We start from the raw sequence: 14465 nt of genomic DNA on the forward strand, positions 1-14465 counted from the left end.
TCTGCTGCCCTTCACGGAATCACAGGATGGGTCAGGTTGGAATCACAGGACTCCAGGATGGGTCAGGATGGCCCACAGTCATCATCGGGTCCAGCTTCCCTGCTCAAGAGGGTCATCCTCGACCACACAGCACAGGATTGTGTCCAGGCAGCTCTTGAGTATTCCCAGTGAGGGAGACCCCACATCCTCTCTGGGCAATCTGTTCCGGTGCATGGTCACCTGCACAGTCATTAAGTTCTTCCTCATGTCCAGGTGGAACTTCCTGGGCATCAGTGTCTGCCCACTGCCTCTTGTTCTATTGCTTAGCATCACTGAGAAAAGCCTGCATCTATCTCCTTCACACTCTTTAGACAACTGTAGACACTGATGATGTGATGCATTAATCTTGAAAGCCTTCTGAGTTTTGGATGAATGTGTGGCAAGATCACAAAACCCCTCCAAAAAGGCCACACAAACCCTGTTTTGAGCAGACACAAGAAACCAGTGGAGGTGTACAGATGTGTCCAACAGGCCCTGCCCTGAGCATCTGAATATACACAGGTCACTTGCCCTGATGGCTTTTTGCCAATATTTTTTCAAGTAACTCCAAACAATGCCTGAGATTTCCCATAGGGAAAGAGATTATGGTGCTTTTCTAAATCACAGAATCATTGAGTGGTTTGGGTTGGAAGGGACCTTAAGGTTCACCTAGTTCCAACTTCACTACCATGGACAGGACAATCTTCCACTAGACCAGGCTGCTCAAATCCCCATACAGCCTGGCCTTGAACATTCCCAGGGGTGGGACATCCACAACTTCTCTGGGCAACCTGTGTCAGTGCCTCACCACCCTCATAGTAAAGAATTCCTTCTTAATACCCAATCTAAATCTACCCTCTTTCAGTTCAAGCCCTTGTAAAAAGATCCTCACCATGATTCTTGTGGGCTCCCTTCAGGAACTAGAAGGCCACCAGAGGATTGACTCAGAGATTTCTCTTCTCCAGGCTCAACAATCTCAATATTTTCACCCTTTCTTCACAAGAGAGGTGTTCCACCCCTCCTGTTTACCAGTCTGTGTGTATAAAGCATGAGATGCTAGGATGAAGTGATACAGTCGTAACCTATGTTCAGCAAATATTTGTGGTGTGTAACCTGAGTTTTGCCATTTGTTAACTGCTGTGAACTTCTTGCAGCTTTGTAACCAACTAAAGTCAATAACAGTCATAAACCACTCATAAAGCAGTTGTTTGGCAAAAAAATTCAGCAGACTTCTGCTTTTTCATTTCAGTTCAATCATGCTGACTTCCATCTAAGATATGCAGTTCCTGCAGGCTAAGGGCACAGCCAGTGGAATTACTCGGTGCATGTGGATACACCTGCCAGGGTTTCCATGGTAATCAGCAGTTTTGTCATCAGCAATCTGGTCCCTGGCAGTGTCCCTAAATAATTTGGTATATTCTCCAAACTGGCAAGTGTTGAGTCATTTTGTTACATTTTATTTATTGAAAGGAAGGACTGCACAGCATGACACTACTTACAGTTGTATGATCTGTATGACCACTGAGATGAACTGACCACAATCTCCTTCCAGCATCCCCCTGCACATCTGTAGGAGGAAGACAATTTGTGAGTCAAGTTGAGCCCAGAAAGAAGGGAGACAGGGAGACAAGGTGCTGTAAAATGTTTTTCTCTTATTTCTCATTATCCTACTTACTCTGATTTGATTGACAAGAAATTAAAATAATTTTTTCCCAAGTCAAGTCTGTTTCCTCTTGATGGTATATGATGGCTGATGTCTCTGTGTCCTTATCCTGACCCATGGAACTTTTATTGTACTTTTTCTCCCCTGTCCAGCTGAGAAGGGGAGTGATAAAGCAGCTTGATGGGCACTTGGCATCCAGCCAGGGTCAACCCACTGCAGATGGACTTCAGGAGAGTGCTTTATGTCTCTTTAATTAGAACTCACTTCAGAATTCTGCTTCTGAGCATCTTTTCGTTCCTTCTTTAGACTAACAATGCTGTGTGCTTCCAGAATTTTTCTCCATTTTCCATTTCTCTGCCTTTGTATGTTGTATAAATTTCTGTACACTTCCTTTCTGAATCCTTCTTGCAATCTTAAAAAACCAGTTTTGTTGTTACTATTTCAAGCATCTGATGTATGTACACTTCCAGGAAACAGAAGCAACTTCTCTATTTCCCAGTGTGGTTGGTACAGGTGCTGAGTTTGTTGTGATGCCTAGGTAAGGAGGGCAGTTGATCACACCATTGCATTTGCTAGGCCAAGATGCAGTGTTTTCTGCAATTTACAGCTTGTTGCCATCAACCATTGGCAAAGGATTGTGCTCAGGCTCTTAAACTATGCAAAAATGATGGAGTGCTGGAGGATAACTCTCCCTGCAGGAAATGTGCAGCACATGTTGTGATTACATGGGCACACTTTCCACCAATGTGACATTTCTTGTCCCCAGGCCTTTGTATCTGAACAGAGGAATACTTTTTCTTCCCATCTTCTAGCACAATGGCTTCCCTTTTAACTTGCCCCTGTGAGATCCTGGCCTCTGCAGTAGTGGCTTGGCAGAGAAACTGTCACTAGGTTATCTCTTGCTCTATTAACTAACATTTCAAGTATGTCACATTATTTGTATATGTCTTATAAATTGCTGAAGCCTATTACAGTTTCCTCAAGTTACACAGTTCAGATTTTTCTGTAGATATTATTGATTGAATAAAGTTTCTAGGAACAGGTGAACAATTTACAGTCTTACTGTCAGAATTACTTGGAGAGATTTTTACAAGGAAGTACTAGGAAACATTATTTTAAAGGTGAGTTCATTAAATCAGACCATATACCTTTGAGATGTTGTGATTCAGTTTTAAAATTCAGGTCTAATCCACACAGTATTTTCCTTTATGTCTAATAAATAGATCAGTTGAAAAGTGTGTGCAAGGATTTCACACCCTGCCGAGATCAAATACAGTCAAAGCACTTTACATATTAAAGAAACAGAGTTAGAAACAGCCAACAGATGATATTTCAATGGACAACATGTGCTACAGTCCTCCACAACCAGTATATATGCTTTAAAAATCCATGTTGCTGTTCCTTGTATTCAATGATGGTTAAACCCACCCCCTCAGGAAATGGCTAATTTTGCATTCCCAGCTCAGGTGGGAATCTGTTATTCCTACAGAGAAATTATCCATTTCCATTCTGCACACCCTGTTAGAAGTGCAGTGTGGCCCCGGATGATGGGGGATAGCACAGATTAGTGTCACTTGCATTTTTCTGGTGCTTAAGGCCATGCTGTCTAACCAGTTCACTTTGTGCTGAAGGTGATTAAAAGTGCTGAGAAAAAAAATGGACCCTGTGTCTCCTGCCAGTTCAAGGGCACTGCTTTAGATTCGCAGTGTGCCACCAGAGCACCCTCATTGCATTCCTTGCAGGATTCAATTCATTTTGTCACATGACCACCTATCTCCCAGCTAATCATCAGCATGTAGAGGTTTAGGAGGAGGGTAGGAGATCAACCAACAATTCCACCTGAACACATTGAGTTCCTCCTCTTGGCTGAATCCCGGTTGCACTAGACCTGGCCTAGGGATATTAACTTGATTTAGGTGAGCCTGAATCTAAACTCCAGGAACTTATGAGGGAATGGAAGTTCAGCCATAGGTGGTAATTAACTTGACCCCATTTATCCTAAGGGGATCTCTGCAGCTTCAGCAATGGTGTTGTGTCTGAGATAAATGTTGAACCTGGACGAAAGATTCAGCTGCTTCCATCATGAAATTCTGGAGTTGCTCACAGGCAAAAAAAATGTATGGGTTCAGATTCATGGATGAAGATAAATAGTTTTGTATTTTTCTAGATTTCTGTGGCTGCAAGAGAATGCTTTGTCACCCCTTCTAGTCAATGGCTTCAGCTACTCTTGAAGCCACAGCAGAAATTCACATGTTGCCCAATTCTATGGGGCACCTTTGTATGCTGTCTTTTTCCTCTGTTGATCAAATGACCCATGATGTGAGCAAACACAAAGTAACTATGCTCCTAAAGATAGGCATATCATCCTTCATGGTCCACAGGGACACCCAAGTTCCCAGATCCTTGACCCCAGAACACCTCACTAGGTGGAAGGAGAAACCAACAGGTACATGAGTGCTTCAGGGTCTTAGCACTGTGACGCAGCTCATCATACCAGCCAAGTTGTGCAGTGCTCCTACCCACCCCTTCATGGAGAATTTCAGCAGACTGGACAGAAGTGAAGAAGGGTATTACACTGCTCCTGTCCAAGGGAAAACTAAATGGTGACTTGATTAAATTCTCAAGAAAATCTCCTTTCTCCCCTTGGCCTTAGATTTAACATCTAAGTGTGCAAAATACATATTAATTTCTCCTGTCTGGTCAGATTCAGTAAAGTTCACCAAAAGTACAGATGAATACTAGTAACATGGGGATGGTACCCTGGCTTCATACTAACAACCTTCATTTGTGTTAAGTTGTAATTTCTGATGAAGATCCTTATCAGCTCCCACTTTCGTCATTCTGGCCCAATCCCTGAAATTAAAGTCGAGGAATGTCTTATTTTCAACACTATTTTAACAGATTAAAGTTATCGTCTGTGTATTTCCATTTTTAGTACTTTGATGCTACAGTTATCTGTGCTTGATCAATCCTTTTTCTGCCTCCACAAGCCTTCTCCATCTGATGCAATCTAGTCTTTCATATATGTTGTCAATAAATAAACTTATTTTTGTGTTTCTTGTGTTTGGTTTACATTTATCTGTGAAAAATAGATTACCTCATACAGTGCGTAATGCTGTGTTTCTCTTCACAAAGCAAATTGGTTTGCCTCTTCAGTGCCTATTTCTTGTATTATGCTCTTGCTGAAGGTCTAAGGAAGCAAGTGCCATAAAATGGAATAACACCTGCATGAATTCCTCAAAGTCTGACTGTACTTTGTGAAGAAAATGGAGTGAACAATTTTTTTTATCTCACAGTACAAATTGCATGCTGCTCTGATCTAAAGTGGAGTGTGATGGCAATATAAGCCCCCAGGTGGCATTCTAACCTTGTTTTTCTAAATTGTTTGTTTTCATAAGGAGTGGATCTGATCTTTTGTTTAAAAAGAAATTTTCTTCACCCTCATGGTAGATTTGAACAAAGAAATTAAAGCCATAAGATGATCCTTTTTTTGGTTTTTTGTTGGGGTTTCCAATTTGTACATTTTGTAGATTCAAATGCAGTAGCCTCAAACGCAGCTTGAAATCTGATAGACATTTGACGGAATGATGTAAATTATACTATTTTCCAGATACTAAAGTCCGTAACGTGATGATGTCCTGCAACAGCTATTCAATAAAAGATACCATTTGAATTTTGAAAATCACAATTGCAGTAAAACACTTTGCAACAAATTTATGAGAAAATCGTAAATCCAATTGTGACTAATACCTTACAACACATGGATATTAACTGTTGTTGGGTTACAATGAAATCCAGGCAGAATTCAATATTATGACTGCATGAAACCAGTGTGATTCTGGTTGGATTTCTATTTCTTTCCAGGGGTACCAGGTAGGCCTTTGCAAAGAGCACAACTTGTACCTCCTAGTTTAGGCACCTAAATGTTTATGTTCCGAGGGTGCTGATGTTTCATCTTCAGGTCCCTCATTCACCAGAGGCAGGATGGCTCCCACAGAGATTTGTTTAGACTACCTCACATAACTCCTCAGCTGAGTTGCTCCCTGCTGAAGCATTTCTTTCCCCACTAGGTTCTCAGTTCAAAGCTGGGGTCTAGTGTTACTTTCACAGTATTTATTCCCTTTCAACTCTCTCACACCCAGATCTTACTTTGCTAGTGAATACTTATGTGCTTTTTTCCTTGCTGTCTTGTACATGTGGGAGGAGTGCCCTCAAAAAAAACTTCACAATCATCCCTAAAATCCTTTCTTCCAACTTTTCTCTGCAACAAACCGACAACCTCCTTAGAAATCACTGAGCTGATGTGCTGCAAGTTGTCCTTACAGCTCTGACCAAAACTGTCACCTAGTTATGTGCACCTTGGGCTACCCCACCTGCAACTCTATGCAACTTCTGCTGATATTTGGATTACAACCTCTTTGAAAGGCAGACCAGTTTAGCTTGTATTTGTGCAACACTCAGGCAGAAGGAATCTTTGTCCCTCTTTAGGATTCCAGTGGGATACAGAGCACAAATATGCAGTAATCATATTTAATAAAGCAAATTGAGCTAATTTAAATTACTGCTTAAAATATATCTGTATGTATTAGGCCATAAATAAAATCGACCTACACGCTGCCCTGAATATCTTTCAGAGTGGGAGGAGTCACTAAGTCAGAATATCACCAATCACAGTTCCAAGGCAGCAAAACCCAAATTGCGGCCACACTGTAAGACTCTAAGGAGCCAGAAAGCACAGATGGAATGTTTGAAATTCAGACTTCATCTGTCTTTATTGTGCTTCAGCCCTAAAGCTCTCAACAATCCTTCTGAAAAGTCATTCCTGTATATTTTTCAGTATAAGGACCAAGCCTTAATTTATAGTAGACTCTTGGAAGTGGTATCTCTGGGCTTTGGACTGGACAAATGTAAAACTTCTTGAATTTAAAGGGATTTTGAAACACAGCCATGTATGTTTGTTCACAAAGGCTTATGACAGCCTTTGGGCTGTCTTGCACTGTGCACATTATACATTTCAGTTATTTTCACATTTGTCAAACAGATTTTTTCATCCTAAGTTTTTTAGTGACATTTAGGTATGAATATGTTTAAGTAGTATGGATAAACATGAAATTTTAATCCCCTGTCCCCTTTATAGTAAGTCTGAAATTTATCGCATTTATCTTCTTCCTTAATTCAGAAATGCTTGAGAGAATCCTTTGCCTTTACAAAAAGAAAATTCGTCTTGAGAGGTAAGGTATAGCCTGACAGCTATACAGTAAAGTAAACATAAGCTAAACAGTAAAGTTTCATACATGTAGCAAAGAGGTCTAAAATGGAAGAAGCCTCATTGTCTTAGCAGTAGTGAATATTCTGGCAGCTACAGCAAAATACCTTCAATACCTACAGCACATTAAGTAATCACAATGAGAGGATGGGTAACTTCTTACCTTGCCAAAGAAGAAGTTGTTGAACATCCTCTACCATTCATTTTTTGATTCCCTTGGGATGACACTTAGTTCGTGGCCATATGAGTACACAGGCAGTGTGACACAAATGTACAGCTAATCTCTGCAGCTACAATGGTGAGATACTGCTAGTACAGATTTAAAAGGACCAGCATACAGGATGCTAGACAAGACCTTATGCACCATGTCAGCTGAAGTCTGGTTCTCCACTCAGAGAACACCAATTCACACCCATGCACAAGAACGGAGCAGCCACCTTAACCCTAAGGCTCATCATATAATATGACACCACAAATTCAGCTCAACCAAACATAAGTGAAAAGGGGACAACAGCACTCCCTTATGTATCATGGAGACAGTAGAGGGGACTGGGGACTGGGAAGGGTTTTTAATCCAAAGCAAGGTTTTGGTCAGAGAAGCATTTATGGGTCTGCACAGTGACATACAGGCAGCCTCAGAAAGGGCCTATGTGGATAGAAGTGGTGGTTATCCTGGAAAATCCCTTCCTGTGCTCCCATCATCATGCATGAGGCTGGCAGAAGGCCATTAAATACCTAGCATGGTCACATAATTAGATGGGTATCAAAGATAAATGTATATCTTGCTCTAATCTCTGAACTGAGCATGGTGATAATAGGGAAATTTCAGCATGCATTTAACAAGATCCAATCTAGCAAAATATTTCCATCACATTTGCTATGTACAATGCGTGAATTGTCACCAAAATTTTTCACCAAAATATTCAAAGGCAGGTCTGTGTGTAGAAGTGTTGCCTGAACATGGTAGGCCACATAACTGGATAACTGGATTTCATGCCCTTTCTGTTATTCAAGAGAAATCTTCCTGCTCAGATTAACAGAATAAAGCCAAATTCTTGCACATATTATTTTAATAATTTATTCCAAGTAATTTACTGAGAATTAGGCAACTAAATATCTGAAGGAGTAAAGGATCAGTCATGAAAGACAAAATATGGTCTGACTGCAAAGACTTAGCCTTCAGTTAAGAAATACATTGAAGTACAGGTTACATGAGCACCAAATATTGAGGGCTTTTTCTTTCACATTTCAATCTGCAGAGTTTGCAATAAAATCTCATTCAAGTTCACATAATAAGTTAAAACAAAATTATAATTGATGAGCCATAATGATTTAGAAGATTAGCTAGGGAAAAATTCCTTTCCATGCATACCATGGTTAAAAATATTACTATGTTAATTTATACTGTGTCAATAAGTATAATGATTTTCCAATTCTGACTCCCTTCTTTATGAAACTACTGAAATGCTTCAAGAAGCCGCTGGTATTATAGGCCATATTTTTTGCTGCCTTTTCATACAAATTACCCCTTGAAGTAATGTGTAAGGTTCAGTCAGGAGAGGTCTCCATTTTCTTTGGCTTTGATCTCTTAAATCCTTGCACAACATACAGTTGGAAGCTTAGAAATGCTGTTATCAAGGCTAATTTTTTGAGAGAAGAGCATAGATGATGTAGCATAGAGTGTGTGACTGTCAGCTAACCAGCTGTGTCATTTGTCCTGTTGTTGTGTGGCTTTCCTTGCCTCCTTCCTGACGAAACTTGCTGTGGTTGTGTTCCAGAGAAAATAACAAACAAATGCTGCATCTGGACTACAAGAAAATTTAGGTGAGACCTGCAATCTTCCATTAAGTGTGTAAATGATTCACAAGAGCCTGTTCTCTTATACTTTTCATTAAGAAAACAGTAAAAAGGTGGGGGAGGAGGCACAAAAGCTGTTCAACTGAGTGACCAGTGATATGGTCAAATGAGTGACCTTGGTCAACAGAACAAGCTGGTGTAAAAGCAACATGGATTTCAGGAGAATTGGATTCTCTGACTTAACAGGGACCTTCAAAATTACACTTCACCTCCTGTATCCTCCTCCTCTTAAGAATAGGACCGGCTGTGTTGATACCAACATTTGGCAAGGTTATCTCTTCTTTTTCAATACTGCTTTCTTGAGCAGTGCATTGTCTCTGGTGTGTCCTGCCTTGAGGGGCTTTTTAATAAGCTTTCAGTCCTTTCTAAACATTTTCTCTTCTTTTCTCACAGGCATTCTTCCACACAAGTCTGTCACTTCAGAAATAAATAAGCCAGAAAGAGTTACATACTGTGTTTGGTAAGCCATATCTTCCATGTAAGACAAATCAAAGCACTTCACCCAACCATTTCTATAGCAAGCTTCTACACAAGCTGCAGCATATCTTCATAAAGGCAGATGTTCTCCATGTAGGGATTTCACATGACTGAATGTGGCACACATGTTGTCCAGCCACTTAAGGACTTGATTCACCTTGCTGTTTAAAAATTTTAAAACATCTTGATTTTTTTTTCTGACTCTGACATCCAATGACAAGGATCATGGTATGTATTTTTATGCCAGATTTCAATAGCTAATCTCTTAATTCCCAGACAAGTCAGCAAAGTGAGAAACCAAGTATTCCTATGTACCTTTCTGTGCTTCTGAACTGTTCTTTTTCCTTCTTTCCCAGATACAATCTTGCTCTCCACCTCAGTATCTGGGCTTTTCTTCCTGATCTCCTTATTATACTAATGTGAGGTTGCAAACCCCTTCATACCTCATCTTTGGTCCATAGACTTGTGAGACTACAAAATCTGTGGCACAGTCTTGCCTTCCCTCACTACTCATCTTCAGTTATATAAGCAATCAGAGGATTCTACCAGAGACCATGTGTAATTTTGTGAGAGGATTGTACTTGAGGGAACCTACATAAGTAAAAACTGAAATTTCTGATTTGACTGAAATGTAGACTTTGAGGACAGATGGATTTAGCATCTTGTCATTCAGCATGCAGTTGAAGAGACAAAAAGCCCAGTTATTGCTTTTCACAGGCAAGAGCTGCTTCTTACGAGAAACCCCCAGGTAGGCAGCCTCAGCATGTCTGAAATAATTAGGGGACAAAAAATATATGTTTCTGCCCTGGGGCTAACCACAGTTCCTGTCTTATGTGAGGGAATGGGGAAACACCAGGTCCATTGCTCCTCTCCTGCCTCTCAGTACCTTCAAAAATTATGGAGAAGGAGTTGGTGCTCTTGAATAGATAAAAATTGTGTGTGCTGTGACCCAGCAGCGTTGACAATGTTCTGCACCCTGGCAGGCTCAAGGATAACCTCCTGAGTAAGAGCTGGGGAAGGGCAGATATGAGACAGAACTGGCAAGGACTCACTCGCTCATGAGTTGAAAAAGGGAAATCTTTGGTCTCTTGCTCTTCTCATCTAGAGACAAGTTAAACACATTTCCCACCAAGAACTACCTAGGGTCTAAATGCCAGAGGACCTTTGAAGAATAAATCTCAGTAGCTTTCACCTTGAATGACCACACTTTGGAGTGTTTTGGTGTGGAATGCCAGGATTGAGGTCCATTTTCAGAAGTGCTGAATGCTGGTCACCAAAGGAAAGCTGCCTGCAGCTGTCAGTGCTCACTGCCTCCAGGAAACACAACTCAAGGGGTTCTAAACAGCCAAAAATCAGGAACAGCTTTTGAAATGCGTAAACTTTCAAAGCAGCTGAAGCAGCTGTGCCACTTGTGAGACACTGCCATTCAGGTCTTCTCCAGCACCAGCTTTTAAAAACAGACTTGATTGTTGAATAAATAGCACGGCCATTTCTGTAAGCGCTCTTTTGTGAATATGGACTTGGAACCACCACCACCTTTTTCCTTGTAGCTGTGATTATATCCAAATGGCACCTTAATTCTGGACTCAAGTGAGAATTCAAGAGATGTAAAGGAAAAGGATGAGATTATTAAAGGAGAAGCCACAGCCCAAGAATTCTCTCACCATTCAAGGAATGTCACACACACCATCCAGGCTTTCCTTGCTAGGGCTGGAGTCTGGTCTCAGTGGGGCTGATGGGCTCCCTTCCAAATGCTTGCACGCATGCTCATTCTCAGATGTACTTCCTCCTTCAGCCTCTGTCCTGGGTTTTCTGCAGAATCTAAGGCAGCAGATTTATGAAAAATAAACATTTTAATAGAGTGATACAGCCACAAATCAGCTTAACCTCAACCAGAAGCAAAAAACCTCTGGGCAATTAGACCCTCATGATTTATGCACCTGCCCTCACACACTCTTCACGTGATTTCAAGTCCAATGGTGATTTTTGGGTTAGGATCTTCTAACACCTTATTGGATTCTTTCTCTCTCTCCCCATAGCCAGGCTTTTATCATGTCAAACTCTAGATTCTGCTGCTGCCTGCAGACTCCTTGTCTTCTGGTTTGTGTTTCTTGTACACTAATCAGTCAGGACATTGTAATGAAAAAAGGCCTAGACTTAGGGATAAAAACCTCTTTGCAACAACTACACATCAGTGTGCTATTAATATTCTTCCCAAAGTAAAGGTAAAACACAACACTGTACCAGCTACCAAGCACACCAACTCTGTTCCAACCTATCTGGGTGGAAGTTCACAGCTTACAGCTCAGGGCTCAAGTAAATCCAGCTGCTCATGCTGAACAAGCAAAGCCAAGCAAACAGCAGATTAAACCACACAGTATTGCAATTCTGAGTGACCCATTCTATTTAAAACTCACTTATTTAAGCTAAAGAAAAGGTATCTCTCAACAAAGAAGATATTTTTTCTTCATAGCCAAAGAACAGTCAAGGTCCCCTCCCTGCACTTCCTAGATATCCATCTGGATTTCCATGCATATCCACCTATGTATGCATCTGGATATCCATCTTAGCATTATCTGAAAGTGATGACATAGGGTTTGTTTGTTTGTTTGTTTGTTTGTTTGTTTGTTTGTTTGTTTTAGGGTTTTTGTTTGCTTGGGTTTTGTTGTTGTTGCTGCTGTTTTCATTTTAGTGGGCTTTGAACTTCATTCAGTGTCTTCACAGAGTCACGGAAAATTGTGCATACGCCCTTGGAGACAGAGCTCTGCTTTCTTAGGCAAGGTACTAGAGCTCCTAAGGGTCAGGGTGTGTATAAAAGATTGGTTCCTAGCCGTGGTCCTTATCAAGACCGACTTTACCTTCAGACCACACCCATGAGCTGCTGCAGCTGATACCAGCACTGCCAGGACCTGCACTCCAGTCTCCATGTCAGCCTGTGAGTGGATTTGGCCTGGGGGTATAGTGGATACCTTTTTGCTCAGGTCTGGATTAGAGGCAACTTTTCTGATTAAAAGAGGTGTGAAGCAAAACAAAGTTACTGAGTCTGTGATTTTGGCCCCACATTGTATCATACTCCCTGAGAGTGTCCGAGGCTCCTGCAGCTTTCTCCCCTTAGCTGCCGGCAAGGGGGAGGGTTCTCCCTGGGCTCAGGCAGCCCAGAGATTCCAACAACTGAGTGAAGACAAAATGAAAAATACGTTATGCTTGTAGGCAGACATTCCCATCCTCACCAGGCGCCTCAGCTCCTCTTGTCATCTCCCATGTTAGACAAAGAGCCTGTCAAAGCCAAACAGATTGGTAGATTACAAAAGCCCCTCTGACCTACTCTCTTCTCCCAAGAGGATTCACTTCCTTTCAGCTATCACATCATTAGCAATCTCATGGCAGGCAGGGGGTCATTTCTAATTTGTGAATGCCCTTGGACCACAAGCTGGGATTTTTAATTTGTTTACCTTGCATATTAAACAGTACTTTCAAAGGTACTGTCAATAAATCCTCTATGAATCAGAATCTTCACTCCAGACCTTGTTGCTACTTTCACTTTTTTGATTTGACTAGATGAGATTAAAAACATTCCATAAGGGCACTCTCAGTCACCAAACACAGTGCCATCACCAAAATCCCCAGAGTGCTGAGGGCAAAACTCTAGGGCTTTGTGACACAAGGGAAGAGCATGACTTTGCAAAGGAGAAGTCAAACCAAGCTGCTACATCAGATCCTCAAGTGGGAACTCAATTCCTAGGGTTGTGGCAGTGAAAAATGCCTCCTGGGAAAAGCTCATCCACCCACCCCCATAAACTCATCCCCCATGAGCCTCCGCCCATCAAGAGGGATGAAGGGTGCTGCATCACCTTACCCAGGGTACCTTTGGGAGTACCTAGACCTGTGTTATCAATCCCCTGAGCACCACACACACGAGGAACCAACAGGGAAATCTCAATTAGTTCATGAGCTTAGCCTTCCCTCAGAGATCCAGGCCTTGAAGACAAGTATAGTACTCAACAATAGCAGTTACAGTCTTATATCTTCATGAAACCTTGCTTGTAACCTTGTCCCTCCTATCTCTTCTCCAGGGTAAAGGAGGGAGCTTTATTTATTTTCATGTTTTGAATTCACGAAATAGTTCTATTAAATTTATACAGAAAAAAAAGGAAATGCTTGCATATGTTTGAATGTAAATGCACAACAGTCCCTCAGTAGTGTTCACACTTTCTCCCCCACTTTGGCTGATAGGAGGTGTTCCATGCCTGTTGAACCCTGGCACTGATCACATAGACCCATGAGTATCTCAGTAGTTTCAGCTAACGGGGTAGCTCCCTCTACTAACCTTGCTCTCACTTTTAGCTCCTGGGAGGTTTGCTCACACATATAGATCAGGTCTGAGTTTCAGGGTATCTGAGATGTTGGAGTAAAACTTAGTTCAACTTCTCATGGAAACTGTGACAAAGCCATCATATTTAATAATATGTTATCAAATGGCCATTTGAAAGAGGCACAGTCAAAACTGTCCAATATTTGATCCTTTTTATTCTAAAATTAATTCAAAATTTTGGTCCATTTCCCAAAGGTGCGTAACTCAGAGGAAATAAGTAAGGACCCAAGAGATCTTCATTGAGCTCAGATAAGTTTAGTCGTAGGTTAGTTTCCTGGTCCTTCTACTCTGGCACATTTCATTAAATTTCATTTCAGTAACGTTTTGGATGCTTCGCAGGAAGCTGGAACCGGAAAAAGAAATAAAAGAAGAATCTAAAAGAAAAACAAACCACAAACCACCGCTCAAGCAGTAATGACTTGGCCTTCTCCAGGGTAAGGGGTAAACTTTCTTTCAAGTAATTCTGATTAGAGCTTGCTTTACATCCTGAAACATCAAGGATATTCCGTAACACAGCATGGGAAAAGGAAGGAGTGTTGTCAAGCTAAACACACACTTGAGAAAACACTGTCAGTCGAGGCACACTATCTCAAAAGATAGTTTACATTTTTCTCACCACCTGGGCTTTCCCTCCACTTCATCATGAGCAACTGCTGCAGTGGTCACAGCTTCCTCCTCTACCCACCCTTGCCTGTGGTACCTGGGTCCTCCAGGTAGTGCTGCTTCATCATGGATAGGAGTTGGTTACATCACGCAATCCATCCAGAGGGTAGCTGGAGTGTGAACAAAAAAACAAAGTAAAAAAGAGGCAA

This window comes from Serinus canaria, chromosome Z (assembly GCF_022539315.1).
Source record: "Serinus canaria isolate serCan28SL12 chromosome Z, serCan2020, whole genome shotgun sequence".
In the NCBI taxonomy this organism is placed as follows: Eukaryota; Metazoa; Chordata; class Aves; order Passeriformes; family Fringillidae; genus Serinus; species Serinus canaria.